The sequence below is a fragment of the Sprattus sprattus genome (genome assembly GCF_963457725.1).
Source record: "Sprattus sprattus genome assembly, chromosome: 17".
Lineage (NCBI taxonomy): Eukaryota > Metazoa > Chordata > Actinopteri > Clupeiformes > Clupeidae > Sprattus > Sprattus sprattus.
Window position 1 is genome coordinate 7,724,988 of NC_137915.1, and position 19,302 is coordinate 7,744,289.

A 19,302-nucleotide genomic window follows, 5' to 3' on the forward strand; every position below is an offset into this window, starting at 1 on the left:
AGCCACCATCCACCAGCAACTAACCCCTCACATGTCTAGTTGTCCACCCCCTCTAGTTCTCCACTCCCCCATCTCTGTACCACTTTCATGCTTCCAACTCCCCTCTACCGCTGAGTTATCAGATGCCATCCGGAAATCCAAACCATCCACCTGCCAACTCGACCCCCTGCCATCCTCACTGGTTAAAGCCTCCCTCCCCTCTCTACTGCCCCTGATAACTGCCATTATCCATTCTTCCATGACCTCTGGTTCAGTCCCATCTTCTCTTAAATCTGCTGCAGTGACACCGACGCTAAAAAAACCTGGTTCAGACCCCAACAACTTCAATAACCTTCGTCCCATCTCCAAACTGCCATTTCTCTCAAAAATCCTGGAAAAGGTAGTGGCATCACAGGTCCATGCCCATCTCTCCAACAATAACCTCTATGAACAATTCCAATCCGGTTTTCTCCCCCGCCACAGCACAGAAACGGCCCTCATCAAAATCACTAATGACCTCCTGATGGCATCTGACTCAGGACTATTATCCATCCTCATCCTCCTCGACCTGAGCGCGGCTTTTGACACCATATCCTACTCCACCCTCCTTGACAGACTAGCCTCCATTGGCATAACTCACACACCCCTGGACTGGTTCTGCTCATATCTCTCTGGACGTACTCAGTTCATCCAGTTAAAATCATTCTCATCCCACCCATCCCCCCTCTCCACTGGTGTTCCCCAGGGCTCTGTCCTTGGCCCTATCCTATTCATCATATACCTCCTCCCACTTGGACTGATTTTCCGTAACTACAATATTCATTTCCACTGTTATGCGGATGACACCCAGCTCTACGTTTCCACCAAACCCACTTCCACCTTCCCACCCTCCTCCCTCTGTGCCTGTTTACAGGAAATCAAATCCTGGTTTTCTTCAAATTTCCTAAAGCTTAACAGTGAAAAAACGGAGGCAGTCCTCATTGGCTCCAAACACACCCTCACCAAACACCCCAGTTTCACCCTCACCATAGATAACTCCTCGGTTACCCCCTCTCCTCAGGTTAAAAGCCTGGGTGTCGTCCTTGACAGCACCCTATCATTCCATACCCACATCAACAACACCATCCGATCTGCCTACTTTCACATCCGCAATATCAACCGCCTCCGCCCCTCACTCACTCCCAACACCGCCGCAATCCTGGTTCACTCCCTTGTCACTTCCCGCCTGGACTACTGCAATTCCCTTCTCTTTGGTCTCCCACACAAACTCCTCCATAAACTTCAACTGGTACAAAATGCTGCTGCCCGTATCGTCACTAGGACGCCATCCATCAGTCACATCACCCCCGTTCTACATCAACTCCACTGTCTTCCCATTAAACACCGCATAAACTACAAAATCCTCCTCCACACATTTAAGGCAATCCATAACCTCGCCCCTCTCTGACCTCCTCCACATCAATGTCCCTACCCGGTCTCTCAGGTCTGCCTCCTCCATCACCCTGACCGTCCCCCAAGCCCATCTGTCCACCATGGGATCCAGAGCCTTCAGCCGCTCTGCCCCTCACCTCTGGAACTCCCTCCCCCCTGACATCAGGAACATTGACCCTAACTCAATCGCTCTTTTTAAAACACAAATCAAAACACACCTGTTCAAGCAAGCCTATAACCTGTAAAGTTGTTGCTGTATTATGTATAATTCAATCTGTTATTCAATGTTGTAAGGCGACCTTGGGTTTCTTGAAAGGCGCCCTATAAATAAAATGTATTATTATTGTTATTATTATTATCTTACCATACATATGTTGTTGCCATACAAGAATGGATTACAGAATGTCCCCATCTTGACTGGCGTGTTCACCAAATACATCGTTGCTGTCCCTACTTGTGATCAGCGGACTTCTACCGTGGCCAGGGTCCTTCTGACAGTATGGATTTTCAGGATCTGAGCCGTATTCACTCGGACCAAGGTAGGAGCTTTGAAAGTCCTTTACTCCACTAGCTCTTCTACTTGTATGGGTTAATTGTCCCATACAAACCCTGCAGTGCAATTATTTAATTGCATTGCATTGGGCCCCCTGTCTCTCTCAGGTGCTTTTCCGCTATAATAGACCTAATCAGGGCACTGGTGAGTTGTCATTTTTTCCCAGTAGGCTTTCTCCTGGGTCAGGTACAAGACTGGGTGGTTGAGCACCAGGCCAGACTCAAGGTGGCTTTTGAAGGTTGTGGGCTGCTACTGGTCACCAGAAGGAGCGACACGATCAGCAGGTCCACGATGTGCCTCTGCAGGTGGGCTAGTTGGATCCAGATCCAGGACATATACAGATCAGTAGTCTACCACATACTGAAAGCTCCTCTCAGTGAAGGAGCGGTTTATACCACCACACTGTGCATAACTTGTTCAAGGTAATGGCCATATGTCCTGGGCTAGAGCTTGTAAAAAGTCACCGTTGAGACCGCTCTAATTGTCAGTCAAAACGTCAGTTTCCTATTCCGGTGCTCTTTGGTAATGAGGTAAACATAACAGAGAAGAAAAGGCAACCAAGGTAACTCTTCTTTATTGACACAATGTCCAGTGCAGAAACATTGTAATTGTTATATCATTTTATAAATTACATCCATAACCCCTAACATCAGTGCCATAGACCTGATCTGACTAGGACTAGACTGGAGCTGGACATGTCAGTGTGGACGTGGTCTTTAGTCTCCTGCACCTCAATTGTTTAATGCAAAAATTACCAGTGCCTAATTTCCACACCAATTCTGGTGTCTATATTCGTTATGCAGGGCACTGGATGCTTTGGTCTGGGCCGAAATAGTCCAGTAGGATCTTGAGGAAGGTTTATGTTTGTTAAATGACATTTGGCTCATTTTCTGTCTCATTGTAGAGTTTCCAGTCTCTCTGTTCCTCCTCTGCTCCTGACAACTCACCCAGACACACGGTCCACACAGATCTGTCTTTTGATGAAGTAAAAGAAAGACTTTCTCAGCTCAGGGAAAAACTAGAGGATGCACTCCAGTAGGGACTAAAGGACATTTCTAAAACTGGTATGAGACGCATTAGTACAAAGTCTTTGAAAACATCACTTCTGAATACAATGTTGATGTGACCCAGAAAGTTGTGGTTGTTGATAGGTGACTTTTTTGTCTTTACAGCAGAGCTTGTTAGCTTTCTATCACTGCCTGAGCCCACGACCAGAGAGGATTTCCTGGCATGTAAGTATCCCCGCAAACAGGGAACCTTGAGCCTTAAATGGACTATTAAGGAACGTTATAATTTGATCAGCACATGTCCCCAGGACGTCCTTTAAAAACGTCCCCGTAACCTTTACCTGCAGGTCCTCTGCGTGACGTTCGCATGAGCCTTAAAACGGACTATTAAGGAACGTTATAATTTGGTCACTCAGTACACGTCCCCAGGACGTCATTTAAAAACGTCCCCATAACCTTTACCTGCAGGTCCTCTGCGCGACGTTCGCATGAGCCTTAAAACGGACTATTAAGGAACGTTATAATTTGATCAGCACATGTCCCCAGGACGTCCTTTAAAAACGTCCCCGTAACCTTTACCTGCAGGTCCTCTGCGTGACGTTCGCATCAGCCTTAAAACGGACTATTAAGGAACGTTATAATTTGGTCACTCAGCATAAGTCCCCAGGAAGTCCTTTAAAAACATCCCCGTAACCTTTACCTGTGGTCCTCTGCGGGACATTCGCATTTGGTCCTTCCAAAACGTCCCCTTGACGTCCTCTGATGGTCCTCTCTGAACCAGAAAAATGTTTTTCATTTGACCGACATTTTAATGAAAAGCCGGCCAAATATCTAACCTATTTCTGCTTCTAAATTAGCCTATAGAGCTCCTGCGTCACGTGACTTTTGATTGTCGGACGCCATTTTGGCAGTAAACATTACGACCGGCGCCAGCCTTGAAGAGTTCATACCGAGCGAATATACGTATATAACTAATAATAATAAATAAATAAAATGTAAATTAAGGTTGAAAATGACAGCCACTTAGGTTGGGTACGTTCAAAAACACAAACTAGCAAGTTACAGATGCACTGTAGTAGCTACCCAAGATAATAAACAAACATGCTAACGTGACACTGCCGTACCTAGTCAAGCTAATAAACAAACAATGCTAACGTGACACTGTCTATCAAACTGGGATAATTTAATACTTACCCTTGCAGTGATGATGCCAAAATTACAGAGATTAAATATAAGTGACCCATATAACGCTCCTGGGGTGCTTTTCAAGAGCATAACATCCTACAACGAAGAATATATTTACCTGACTTGCGCTACGCTGACATCCACAGCTATCTGCTCAATTTTCCCTTAGTTTATACTGGGGACTCCCTCAGAGCATACAAAGGCTTGGAGGCTTATAAATGGTGTCAGTCCGGCTTCGTAACACAACTTCGACTGTGGAGTCTTGCATCCAAAAACTTCGGCATCATCACTGCAAGGGTAAGTATTAAATGATCCCAGTTTGATAGACAGTGTCACGTTAGCATTGCTTGTTTATTAGCTTGACTAGGTACGGCAGTGTCACGTTAGCATGTTTGTTTATTATCTTGGGTAGCTACTGCAGTGCATCTGTAACTTGCTAGTTTGTGTTTTTGAACGTACCCAACCTAAGTGGCTGTGATTTTCAACCTTAATTTATATTTTTTGAATTTCATACATAGGTTAATCACTCCCAACGGCTAAATGACAGTCAACTGAAGCCGTGACTGCCAGTCAGTGCCTGTCAGATAACTGACGCGATTACTGCCAAAATGGCTACGCCCATCGTTTTTCGGCACGCGACCAGCAACTATGACGACAGGCGCAGGAACTCTATTGAAGAAAACTGACCGCCTGCATAGCTTAAATAATAACATAATCAGGTAGTTTAGAATGCAACATGTTTATTTTCCTAAGTTTACAATGGGAAACAAAAACATTTATGTCTGATGCGCGTCAATAAGTGGCCTTTAAGCGCAACCTGCTGTGGCGTTAAAATGAGCGCCGCAACATGGTCATTGCTCTGTTCAATGAGTCAGGTATTCAGTGTTTGGAAAGTTCACTTTCTACATGAACTTGCTCAGTTCATTGTTCATAATTCAAAATTTTGAACTAAGTTCAAAGCTCCAATTTTCAATATGCTGCGAGTGCTATAATTTTTCAAAATCTCTGTCTGCAATACCGCTCGCGGCTCTTCGGTGCACAGTAGGCCTATAATAAAAGGAAACGCGCAACACTGCAGGTATTACAGGACAGGTTCATCCTCGTCAGAAGGTTTACCCTCAACACTGTTGTTCAGTTCAGTTGGCCTCTGAAAAAAAGCTATTAAGGCTAGTCTGCTTGGCCATGTTGGATCCTTCTCACTCAGTTCGCTCCTCGTTTGAAACCGAGGGTTTGCGCTTTATTTAAAATGCAGCATATGCGTGTTGTTAAATAACTTTCTAACGGCAGATTAGGCTGTTCCTTTAAAACGTAATAAGGGCAGTGCACGTTTGCTTTATAGGCCTAAATATTAGAATTGTTGTCAAATCCAGATTCTGCTTGCGAGACGGGATTTTTAAAGAAATTCCAATCAGACAATTTGACCGGTGAGCTCTTCGTTCTGTTGCAGCATCTTTGAAGGCCTATGGAAAGCTCAATATGTTAAAGCTAGACACTTGGTCACCTTCCTATGTATGCATTGTATTGGAATCATGCAGACATTACATTTATAGCACAGATCAGTAAAGAAGCATTCATATTTATTTTATTTCATCATTCTTAGTTTGGCTAGTTATTCTGCCTCCCTGCCCGCACGTCCGTGATGTGCCATGGATGTTAATTTAAAAAGTAATCATTACGGAAAACCCTCAATGCGTAGTGACTGAGATTGCTACAATATGCTTTTCCTCAAACCCTCGGAAAAAAAGACTAAGTTTGTTGGCTGTCTCACACTGTGATAAACCTGTTAAAGTGACACAATCGTAATCAGACAGTGTTAGGACAGTAGGTAGCGATCTCGTTTAGTAATAGGAAGGTTTACGGTTCAATTCCCATGCCCGTAATCGTGTGTGTCTGTGTCTATGCATATCATATGAAATGTGTAAAATAAATGTACGTGTGTGTGTGCGCCCTGTAAGCAAAATGACGGCTCCGCGATCTATTATTATTTTATTTTCTTCATTTAGCTCAGCAAAAACGGTCGTGCCTGCTACGTCCGCGGTGCATCCTTGAATAACGTACCCAGGACGTCTAAAACACGTTTCCCATATGTCACCACAATGCCCTCAGGACGTTCTTGCAACTTCCTGCAGAACGTCCCCAGGACCTATAGAAACACGTTCCCCAGACGTAACCACAATGCCCTCGGGAGGTGCTTGCAACGTCCTGCATAACGTCCCCATGACCTATAGAAAACGTTTCCCAGTTGTCACCGCAACGTCCTCGGGACGGTCTTGGAACGTCGTGCAAAACATCCTAAAGTTGTCACGGGAACCATACACATTTACGTTTTTAGAACGTTCAGAGAGACCATTACAGGACGTCTAGGGGACGTCATTTTGCTTACAGGGATATGATACACATATAGGTACTGCATGTACAAAAACACACATACAAAATACAAACACACATATACAGTGGTGGCCAAAATTATTAGAACACCTGACAGATCTGAGAATAATTACCTTTTTTTGCCTCCAAAACATGATTTAAATTCATAATGTTCATGAAACATGCATATGGCTGTTCTGAGCACAACAAATATCAGATGAAGTGAGTCCTACTGTTTTTATCCTCTTTTAACTTTAATATGTGGTACGTCCACCTTTTGCAGCAATTACAGCAGCACATCTCTCTGGCATAGAGTCAATATATTTCTTGAGAACTTCAACACTAATGTTATCTCATGCCTTCTGCAACTCAAGCGAAAGGCTTTCCTTGGAATTTACAATAGATCTGTCGAGTTTATTATTTTCCAACTTGCCCTGAATTTGCTTGACGGTTTTGAAGTCCAGACTTTGAGAGGGCCGGTCCATAATTTTCAATGTTCCAGCAGATTCCTTGTCGCCGGTAGATCCCGCAATAGTTAAAATAATGTTTAGGGTCATTGTCCTCTTGGAAAATAAATCCAGGCCCAATAAGACGTCTCCAAGAAGGAACTCCGTGCCTCACCAGAATGTTGTGGTATACTTTTGTATCCATGATGCCATCAATTAAGCCAAAGTCACCTGTTCCTGAGGCTTAAATTACACCCCACACTATAATACTACCTTAACTGTTGGCAAGAGACACTCATTTTTATATCTCTCCCCCTCACTTCGTGGAACATACACGCTTTGCTTCTTGCCAAACTATTCAAACCTGGACTCATCAGTAAACAACTCTTGGTCCGTGTATCTTCTGGCCAACCGATTTTCGTTTTAAAACCAGGAAATGGAAAACGGACAACGAGCCGTCTCCCGTCTACCGTCTCGGAGTCGGAAAATGGGAAACGAGGAACGAACCTATTTCCCATTTCCCATTTATTTTCCAAACGGGGAACGGGTCGTTTTCTGTGGTTCGTGTGCGTGGTTATGAATGGAAATTCGGGTAAATAAAAACAGGGGCAATTTTCCATCACTGATTTTGCATTAATATGACCCGGAACTTGATGTCTTTTGTCAGTGTCTGTTAATCATGGCTACCGTTGATGAAGTTGTAAGCAACAAGTGTCCGAGAATAGTAGGCTACACCATCAGCGGACTGGCCCCGAGCTGCAAGACCCCTGTCTCCATCCTCCACAGGCACCAGGATGTGAAGATAATGTGTCCGAGGACAGTGCACCATCAGCTGACTGGCCCCGAGCTTCTAGGCCCTTGTTTTCATCCTCCACAGGCACCGGGATGTCAAAAATATGTGTCCGAGGACAGAGCACCATCCACGGACTCTCTACGAGCTTCCAGGCCCTTGTTTTCAACCTCCACAGGCACCGGGATGTTAGAAATATGTGTCCGCCAAAGATGCACCATCAACTGACTCTCTACGAGCGTCTAGGCCCTTGTCACAGAACCAGTCCCGGGTCATATTAATGCAAAATCAGTGATGGAAAATTGCCCCTGTTTTTATTTACCCGAATTTCCATTCATAACCACGCACACGAACCACAGAAAACGTTCTAAACGTTTTGAAATCGGAAATCGGAAATGGGAAATAGGTTCGTTCCTCGTTTCCCATTTTTCGACTCCGAGACGGGAGACGGAAGACGGCTCATTATCCGTTTTCCATTTCCTGGTTTTAAAACGAAAATCGGTTGGCCAGAAGATACACGGACCACTCTTAAACCAATCTTTCTTTGTCCATTTCTTGTGTTCTTTTGCAAATTTCAGGCGTTACACTCAATTGTTCTCTTTCAGTAATGTTTCTTTGCTGCTATTCTGCAAAAAAGTCCTTCTTCTCCCAGTTTCCGGCGGACAGTTCTTGAAGACACTGTTGCACCATTAGTCATTGTGATGTTGATCTCGTCACACAGTTCTTGTAAAGTCTTTCTTCGGTCCTGAAGACTGAGAATTTTGAGATGCTTCACTTGTGTGTCTGAGAGTTCCTTTTTGAAACCTCTCCCCTTTCGGTTCTGGTGCCATGGTGGTCTAAAGTGTACTTTACAGTGCTTGGACTGCATCTCAAGTCCTTGGCTATGGGGCAGTTACTCCAGCCAGCATAAAAAGAAGCCTTTATTCGAACCCGTTGCTCACTCGATTGCTCCTTCTTCACCTTAGCCATGTTCAAAGAGCAACATGTGCTTCAAGACTGCTTCTAGAGGCTTTGGATCTATACCATTTGGTGGTGTGGCCTCAGTGACAAAACCCTGATGTTACCAATCACTTAATGAGCAGGAAAGGCCTTGTACATTCAAAAGAATCGCCAAGCTGTATCCTAAGACTCTTGCATCACCATCAATTTAACCACAATAACACCTGACTGGCTTCTTCTCTGCAGGAACATGATTGTGTGACATTGACAGTGAAATAGGCCTAATTTGTTTTTGTACGGAAAATGACCTAAATCTCATTTTGATGGCTCTACTCTATGGTTTATAGAGCATAATGATGACTTCGTTTTTAGGGTATTTTAATGGCCAATTCAACAAAAACAACTGAAAACTCTTAAATATGTCTAGTGTTCTAATAATTTTGGCCACCACTGTACAAGAGGAGAGCATAGTGCCCTGCTCTATCTGGTAGTGCATACAATAATTGATTAATATTAATAATTTAAACTAGTATGCCCTTAATCACCACTGCTCAATGAGTCATGTTTTATCCTCCCTCAGATGCCTGCCAGCTTACCCTGGATCCCAACACTGCTTATAATGGCCTCACACTGTCTGAGGGAAACAGAGTTGTAGAATGGTGCCCTAATAAGAATCATTCATATCCTTACCATCCAGACAGATTTGATATAATGCGTCAGGTGTTGTGTAGAGCAGCTGTATCTAAACACTGCTACTGGGAGGTTGAGTGTTCAGGAGCTGTTCGCATTGCTCTATCATACAAAGGGCTCTCAAGGAAAGGAAATCATAATGATTGTGCACTAGGATTCAATAACAAGTCTTGGAGTTTGTGGTGCTCCTCATCTAGCCAAAGATTCATACATGATGCTAAACAAATGTCACTCCCTCATAAACCTACCTCCACCTCTAGAATAGGAGTGTTTGTTGATCACAAGACAGGAACTCTATCTTTCTACAGTGTCTCTGATACAATGACTCTTCTGCACACAATACACACAGCACTCACTGAACCACTGTATCCTGGCTTTTGGCTCCACGATAAGGGCAGCAAAATCAGATTGTGTCAGTGACAACATACCAGCAGACCTTCTAGCCTAGGTGTTGGGTTGCATTTGAGTTTCTAAATCGTACAGAACAATGAACAGTGATTGTGCATGAACATCATACGCTTCAATGTTGACGGGACAATTTGTGCAGTTATCTACACAGAAAGTTAATTACCACAGAAACTTTCTTCATATGGTAGAATAATGTGGTAGATCCTAAATCCTAGATGCACATGGTAATATTATGACAGAAGATAACTTTCATAGTTTACTTTTCATCTGCATGACTAGTTCTAAAACATTAATTTTACCTAATGAGTGTTTGTGGGAGGGTTGTTGCCTGTATTTGGCCAAGTGTCATGATATTTCCAAAAACGATGTTTCAATTGGGAATAAATAAATGTTGATAGCCCAAATATATTTAAAATGAATTAACTGCCATACAATCTATTGTCACCATACACCATATGATCACCTTTTTTTCTCCGACATACACTTTCTCACACATGCTCACACATTCACTTCTCTCCCCTAGAATTAGCTCCCTTTTTTGATAACTGCAGTTATACATGACTGTTTGTATTATTTGCAATAAACTAAAATCTTTTTAAATTGTAATTCTTGTCGTCGATCTGTGCAGTCAAAAATGGCTGACTGTAACATATCAAAAATATGAACGGATGTGAAACCTAATTGTAACATGTGAACAAAATCCTAAAATGAATGTCAGTGTGTGCAGATTCACATTCAAGCAGCAATGGACAACAACTAGAGTGATGGAATAAGACACAAGTGTTAATGTGTAAATCAATTTTAATTGTGTAAATCAATGTCAGAGGTATTTGAATAGCCACTGGTGTAACTATTGATGGGGCGGGGCACCAGGGACACGCCCTTCCCGACACTCCCATATAAACCCTGTAGTGCAATTATTCAATTTCATTGCATTGGGCCCCCTGTCTCTGTCAGGTGCTTTTCTGCTATAATACCACACCTTATCAGGGCACTGGTGAGTTCTCCTTTTTTCCCAGTAGGCTTTCTCCTGGGTTGGTTATAGGATTGGGTGGTCGAGCACCAGGCCAGACTCAAGGTGTGTTCTGAGGGTTGTTGGCTGCTGCTGGTCACCAGTAGGAGCGGCTGGATCAGCAGGTTCACGATGTGCCTCTGCAGGTGGGCTAGTTGGATCCAGATCCAGGACATACACAGCTCAGTAGTCTACCCCATACTGAAAGCTCCTGTCAGTTTTTTTTTGTTTTAATGCAGTCTTTAATGTTTAAAGCTGAAGTTTCATATGGGTATAAACTCTCTTATATTTGTGCCAGGGATGTGTCTGGACATAAAGCAGTGGTTGTGCCAAGAGTGCAATCGTTGGCAAGTTGTAAAAGATTCTGGATCAGCACCACAGTTTAATGGGCCACCTATGTCTAAGACAAAAGAGATCTTACCATAGATATCACAGTGTTGTTGCCATACAAGAATGGATTACAGAATGTCCCCATCAAGACTGGCGTGTTCACCAAATACATCGTTGCTGTCCCTACTCATGATCAGCGGGATTCAACCGTGGCCAGGGTCCTTCTGACAGCATGGATTTTCAAGTTCTGAGCCGTATTTATTCGGACCAAGTAGGAGCTTTGAGAGTCCTTTACTCCACCAGCTCTTCTACTTGTATGGGTTATTGTCCCATACAAACCCTGTAGTGCGATTATTTCATTGCAATGCATTGGGCCCCCTGTCTCTCACAGGTGCTTTTGTGCTATAATGCAAGACCTAATCAGGGCACTGGTGAGTTCTCCTTTTTCCCCGTAAGCTTTCTCATGGGTAGTTTACAAGACTGGGTGGTCGAGCACCAGGCCAGACTCAAGGTGGCTTTTGAAGGTTGTTGGCTGCTACTGGTCACCAGAAGGAGTGGCACGATCAGCAGGTCCACGATGTGCCTCTGCAGGTGGGTTAGTTGGATCCAGATCCAGGACATATACAGCTCAGTAGTCTACCACATACTGAAAGCTCCTCTCAGTTATTCTTTTGTTTTAATGCGGTCTTTAATGTTTAATTGAGAGTTTTTGCTTACTCAAGTTTCGTGTGGTCATTTCTTGCAGTTCCAGAGTACCCACCAGCCGTCTCCAACACCAAAAGGCTCACCATTCCCACTCACCTGCTTCAACAGCATCCTCCCACCAGCTGGACAGGAGGAGTCGGGATCGAAACTAGCAACCTTCTGATTGCTGAACTCCTCCTCCAGGTAACAGTCTCTTGCGAGCATCATCATTTCTCCGATGTTTCATTACTGTTTGATTTGTGCGTAACCTTGGTCTTGCATAGAGTTCGTTTCCATCAATGTTTCTCTTTCTCTACCTGACTGTAGGTTCAGATGTACTCACTGATGCTGCTGCTGCCTCCTCTTTCTGCAGCTCACCAAGCAAGTCATAAAGACTCATCGTTACATTTTAGCTGATCAACCAGGTTATCCAGGATCATAAGGTGATCTTTAGGTTCTGAATCACTCATGGTGACTGGCAGAATCACAAACCAACAGAAAAACTCACAACAGAAAGATGGACAGATGAGTCCAATACAGAGATTGACAAAGTTTTACAAGACGGACGTACAAACATAAGAAAATGTATTTGTGAAGGACCAAGGTGGCCAGCGTTTGTCACTTTCCCCTATCCCACATTGGGGGACCAGGAAGTGAGTGAGATGTCAGTGTTTGAACAACAAAATGGTAGAATGGATAAATTACATTAATTACAATCAACAGTGGTTTATTAATTACACATCAGATGAGTTAAAGGCATTAAGAGAACAGTAAAATTCCCTGATGAAACCGCTAAGGCCCAAACTTGTTAAAGTTAGCTTGTTTAGAGTAAGAGAATTGTGAAAGACAGCGGGGGGAGGGAGGAAGGCAAGAAGAGAGATGAGGATATAGAGAGGGAGGCAGGCATGAAGAGGAATGACAGTGTCCCTCATTTTCACTGCTACTGTCATTGACAGCCTACATGACCGTCTTGTTATGGCCTGGCAATGAACTTCATAATTTTCAGGGTGTGTGTGTGCGCGTGTCCGCATGTGCGCGTGTCCGCATGTGCGTGTGCGTATGCGTGTGCGTGTGTGTGTGTGTGTGTGTGTGTGTGTGTTTGTGTGTGTGTGTGTGTTTGTGTGTGTGTGTGTGCGTGTGTGTGTGTGCATTTGAGAGAAAAGGAAAGAGCAAGAGGAACAAACAGAGACACAAAAACAAACATAAGAATGAGAGTGATTTCTCTAGAGAGAAAGCGATGGCACTTCAGCACAAATGCTACAGCTAGTAACATCCTATCAGCAAATATGCAGATCACCATCAGAAAGAAATGCATAAAGAAAAAGGCGACAGAACGAAAATTATTCAAATGTAGTATTTTGAATGGCGGCCATCTTGTGGTGTGGCAGCCAGTCCTCGAGGGGATTGCCACACCCATCTACTAGCTGGCCCATCGTGATGCCACAACTTATACACATACAATGGTTCACACACATACACACACACACAAAATGTACACACACATACACTATACAAACTTACATGGCACATGTCCAGCAATTTTATCTTGTGTCTTGCGTGCATTCACACAAACACACACACACTCACACACACACACACACACACACACACACACACACACACACACACACACACACACACACACACACACACACACATATATATATATATATAAATGGCATATATTTACAGTATATAGGTCTGCAGGTCCCAAAGACATGCATGTTTGTTAAATAAAAAGCTGGTTCCTACACCTTTGCCAGTTTCCCTATGGAAAAGAAGCTATTTTGCTGTAATCAGATTGTCTTTTTTTCAGTTTGCCAATAAAAGGTTAATGAACTTCAGAGGGGAATGATTGACGTATGACTCCTGTCTTATCACTTTGTGTCAAGTCAAGTTTCACATGTGAAGCGTCTGTCAGTTTCAAAGTCCTTCAAAGACCCAAGGATTTATGGCCTACACGCTAACCACTGTAATTGTAATAAACTCCTTATCTCTCTCCCTCCTTCCCTCTCTCCTTTTCCCCTCAAGTTATGATCCTGCTGCTGTCTGTGCCTGTGCCTGTGCCTGTGTCTGTGCCTGTGCCTGTGTCTGTGTCTGTTTTTTTCCTAGGATCAAAGAAGACGTTAGTATGCATGTGCAAACTAAAAATCACGTCTCAGGATTGCTGCGCATGCAAGTTATTTCGGGTGTATCAACTGTACCCATGTCTCAACTGTACTCAGTCTACCCTACTAATAACACGGTCATATAATTATGAGTGCTTTGTTCTCCGCATCGCCGTCACTACAAATGTACCCCTCGCAAAAAGTTCGACTGCAGTGTTTGAAATAAGTGACTCGGGAAGGTCATGTAAATGAATTATTCCTTGTCGGCTGAATTGGTAGCGCTTATACAAGAACTCATCATGATGGAATAATGGATCTTGGCGATCGCAAAGAACTCTCTCTCCCTGCGCTAATCAAACTATCTAATATGACTCCTTGGTCAATGGGATCCCTCCTTTTGCCGGAGGTGTGGCAAGCTTATCCAGCTAAACTTAGGTTAGCCTGCCCGGGAGCAGGTTAGTGCTGATTGATATGTTACTATGGTGATTTATGGAAAGATGCTTCACCGAACAAAAAAGAGGGGCGTTTTTTATTTTAGCCAGGAATCTAGCTCACTAACCCACTTAGCCAGCTACGCCGAATAGGGCCCAGGAGTGGAGAAAACTCCGCAGACAGACGTAAAAATTTCACCAAACCACAACAATCAGTTTCACCAGTGGCTTAATAAAATCACCTGAGTCCTTCCTTTCTTGGAGTCTAAGAATGTGCATCAAGTGCCAAAATGTGATGAGAGTTCTCTTCAGAACACCAAAAACACAAAACTGTGACGGGTGATGACAGAGAGAACCAGAGCAGACTGACATTATGGGTGGAATCTACCTGAGAACTGTACTCAGTGTCAGTCAAGCCAAGTGGTATTTGAATGTGCATATTTTTTGTATACTTGGTAATAAAGGATGATAAATCAGTCCTTGTTCTGTTGATTTATTCTCATATGCATATAAACGGTAAAATGCTGTTGGTTGAACAGCCTGATCAGCTGTGAAATTAGTGCAAAGACACATGACTCATGATGACAATGAAGGACTGAAAGATCTGATGTGATATTTTTCCTATGTGTCCTGTTTCCCATAATCCTTCTCTTGGGTTAACATGAGGTAGTGTTGTTCTCTTGTGCTCTCTGCACTGCTGCCCCTCCCACTTCCTCCCACTCTCACAGACTTAGGAAGCCACTCCCACCCCTCAGTGCTCAGCCCTTTCCAGAGAAACGAAACTAAGTTCTGCCTCTAACTTGACTGTCAGGAAGAGATTATAACAGTAAACAACCGGAACAAAGAGAGAGAGGAAAATACATAGATACAGACAGAGAGTAGCCCAAAATGGCAGAGGCCAGTGTTTTATGGGGTCAGGACCAGTTTAGTTGTCCAATCTGTCTTGATCTACTGAAGGACCCTGTGGCAATAAACTGTGGACACAGTTTCTGTATGGATTGTATCACGAGCTGCTGGGATCAGGAAGATCTGAAGGGAGTCCACAGCTGTCCACAGTGCAGACAGACCTTCACACCAAGGCCAGTTTTGGCCAGAAACACCATGCTGGCTGAAATGGTGGAGAAGCTGAAGATTATGGGAATCCAGGCTGCTCCAACTGCTCACTGTTATGCTGGACCCGGAGATGTGGAGTGTGACGTCTGCATTGGGAGAAAACGAAAGGCAGTCAAGTCCTGTCTGGTGTGTCTGTCCTCTTACTGTGAAACTCACTTCAGAGTTCATAATGATCTCAACCCAGGGAAGAAACACAAAGTGATTGAAGCTGCTGGTAAACTAGAAGATCTGATCTGCTCTCATCATGATGAACTACTAAAGGTCTTCTGTCGCACTGATCAGAGGTGCATATGTATGCTGTGTGTCATGGATGAACATAGTGGACATAAAACAGTTTCAGTCGCAGCAGAGAGAACTGAGAAACAGGTGAGACTCGCTTAGCCGGTACTCCTGATACTGACAAAGGCCTTCCAGCTAAAATGTGTTATTGTGCACTGATAAACACGTGAATGAGAATAACAGCAGCATTCTCTGACTTTATTCTCAGTTTTTGACCGAAAGGTTATTTTCTTGACTTCCTGCCCACATTTGATACATCAACATATAGGGTTCAGGGTTATGGTTAAATGAAAATAGTGTTGATGTTGATGACTTTGAGTTCTAGCTTCTTTAACAAGGAAATGTATTTTATCTGTACATGATATGTTTTATTCTTTCAATACGCTAAATACTCAAATCTAATAGATTTACCTGTTCACAGAAACTGTTGGGAGATACTCAGAGAAAATCCCAACGGATAATCCATGAAAAAGAGAATGAACTGCAGGACCTGAGACAGGCTGTGAAAACTCTTCAGGTGAGTTCTATCAACCAGAGGAAATAACAAGAGACTGCTGTAGCAATTCATGTCTCGTGTCTTGTCTTGTGTCCCAACAGAGTTCTGCACAGGCAGCAGTGGAGGACAGTGAGAGGATCTTTACTGAAATGATCCACTCCATTGAGAGAAGATGCTCTGAGGTTACCAAACTGATCACAGATCAGGAGAGGGCTGAGGTGTGTCGAGTAGAAGAACTCATGGAGTAACTGGAGCAGGAGATTGCTGAGCTGAAGAAGAGAGATGCTGAGCTGGAGCAGCTTTCACACACTGACAACAACATTTGTTTCCTTCAGGTACTGTCACTACTCAGATATGATGCATTATCACAGATGAGATTAGTTTATTTATGCAGGTCTGTAAAAAGTCACTGTTAAGACCGCTCTAACTGTCAGTCAAAACATCAGTTTCCTATTCAGGTGCTCTTTACTAATGAAACATAATAGAAAAGAGAAGGTAACCAAGGCAACCTTCTTTACTTACACAATGTGCAGTGCAGAAACATTGTAATTGTTATATCATTTTAAATATTACATCCATAACCCCTAACATCATTGCCATTTTGCATTGCATTAGATCTGATCTGACTAAGACTAGACTGGAGCTGGACATGTCAGTGTGGACGTGTCAGAGTGGAAGTGGTCTTAAAAGTCTCCTGCACCAAGGTTTATGTTTGTTAAATTGAATTTGACTCATTTTCTGTCTCCTTGTAGAGTTTCCAGTCTCTCTGTTCCTCCTCTGCTTCTGACAACTCACCCAGACACACGGTCCACACAGATCTGTCTTTTGATGAAGTAAAAGAAAGACTTTCTCAGCTCAGGGAGAAACTAGAGGATGCACTTGGGCAGGGACTAAAGGACATATCTAAAATTGGTATGAGACGCATTAGTACAAAGACTTTGAAAACATCACATCTGAATACTATATTGATGTGACCCAGAAAGTTGTGGTTGTTGATAGGTGTCTTTTTGTCTTTACAGCAGAGCCAGTGGGCTTTCTATCACTGCCTGAGCCCACGACCAGAGAGGATTTCCTGACATGTAAGTATATGATACACATATATATCTATTGCATGTACAAATACATAAACACACATACAAAATATAAACACACATACACAAGAGAAGAGCCCTGCTCTATTTGGTAGTGCATATAATAATTGATTAATATCAATAATTTAAACCAGTAAGCCCCAATCACTACTGCTGAATGAGTCATGTTTTATCCTCCCTCAGATGCCTGCCAGCTAACCCTGGATCCCAACACTGCTAATAATGCCCTCACACTGTCTGAGGGAAACAGAGTTGGAGAATGGTGCCATGTGAGACATTCATATCCTAACCATCCAGATAGATTCATTTCATATGGTCAGGTGCTGTGTAGAGAAGCTGTATCTAAACACTGCTACTGGGAGGTTGAGTGGTCAGGAAAAAATGTTTCCATTGCTGTACCGTACAAAGGGATCGCTAATTATAGACTTCTAGGATACACGAATAAGTCTTGGAGTTTGGACTGCTCTTCATCTGGCTTCAAATTCATACATGATTGTAAAAAAATGTCACTTCCTCATAAGCCTACCTCCACCTCTAGAATAGGAGTGTATGTTGATCACAAGACAGGAACTCTGTCTTTCTACAGTGTCTCTGATACAATGACTCTTCTGCACAAAATACACACGACATTCACTGAGCCACTGTATCCTGGCTTTTGGTTCTACAGTCAGGGCAGCAAAATCATGTTGTGTCAGTGACAACATACCAGCAGAATTTAAATATTTATGTCTAATTTGAATGGATAGAAGTCCCTGAGACAAAGTTTCTTTCTTCATTCAGCCCTTCTAGCCTAGCGTTTGGGTTGCATTTGAGTTTCTAAATTGTACAGAACAATAAACAGTGGTTGTGCATGCACATCTCTTGCTTTAATGTTGTGAAGGCTGGACCCTTTGTCTCGTTATCTACACAGAACGTTTATTACCACAGAAACGTACTTCATGTGGTAGAATAATGTGGTAGATACACATGGAAAAATTATTACAGAAGATAAATAAAGCACAAGTTTACTTTTCATCTGCATGACTAGTACTAAAACATTAATCTTACCTCATAAGTGTTTGTGGGAGGGTTGTCCCCATGATATTTCCAAAAACAATATTTCAATTGGGAATAAATAAATGTTGATAGCCCAAATATATTTAAAATGAATTAACTGCCATACAATCTATTGTCACCAATCACCATACACCGTATGATCACCTTTTTTCTCCCACATACACTTTCTCACACATGCTCACACATCCACTTCTCTCCCCTAGAATTATCTCCCTTTTTTGATAACTGCAGTTATACATGACTGTTTGTATTGTTTGCAATAAACTAAAATATTTTTAAATTGTAACTTGTCGTCAATCTGTGTCAAAAATGGCTGACATATCAAAAAATATTAACGGATATGAAACCAAATTGTAACGTGAACAGAATACTACAATGAATGGCTCCTCCAGAATAAGAGTCAATGTGTGCAGATTCACAATCAAGCAACAATGCACAACAACTAGATGGTTGGAATAAGACAGAGGTGTTAATGTGTAAATACATTTTTAACGCAATGTCTATTAGAGATGCTTTTAAAAATAGCCACTGGTGTATGGTGAATGATGTCTGTGACTCAGTCGATGGCATCTGTCCTTCTGAGCCATACTCTCTCTGATATTCGTTCCAGGGAAGTCTCCGGACATAAAGCAGTGGTTGTGCCAAGAGTGCAGTCGTTGGCAAGTTGTAAAATATTCTGGATCAGCACCACAGTTTAATGGGCCACTTGCGTCTAGATCTTACCATAGTTACCACAGTGTTGGAGCCATACAAGAATGGATTACAGAATGTCCCCATCTTGACTGGCGTGTTCACCAAATACATCGTTGCTGTCCCTACTCGGGATCAGCGGGCTTCTACCGTGGTCAGGATCCTTCTGACAGCATGGATTTTCAAGTTAAGAGCCGTATTCATTCAGACCAAGGTA

At 43.0% G+C, this 19,302-nt stretch overlaps 1 pseudogene across 1 annotated transcript; it reads left to right on the forward strand.

Moving 5' to 3' along the window:
• The first annotated feature begins 15,248 nt into the window (after positions 1-15,248).
• Positions 15,249-18,037, forward strand: LOC308378063 (tripartite motif-containing protein 16-like; annotated as a pseudogene). Its single transcript has 6 exons — positions 15,249-15,839; positions 16,174-16,269; positions 16,350-16,583; positions 17,001-17,160; positions 17,268-17,327; positions 17,523-18,037. The product of its transcript is annotated as a tripartite motif-containing protein 16-like (transcript).
• Positions 18,038-19,302: the final 1,265 nt, after the last annotated feature.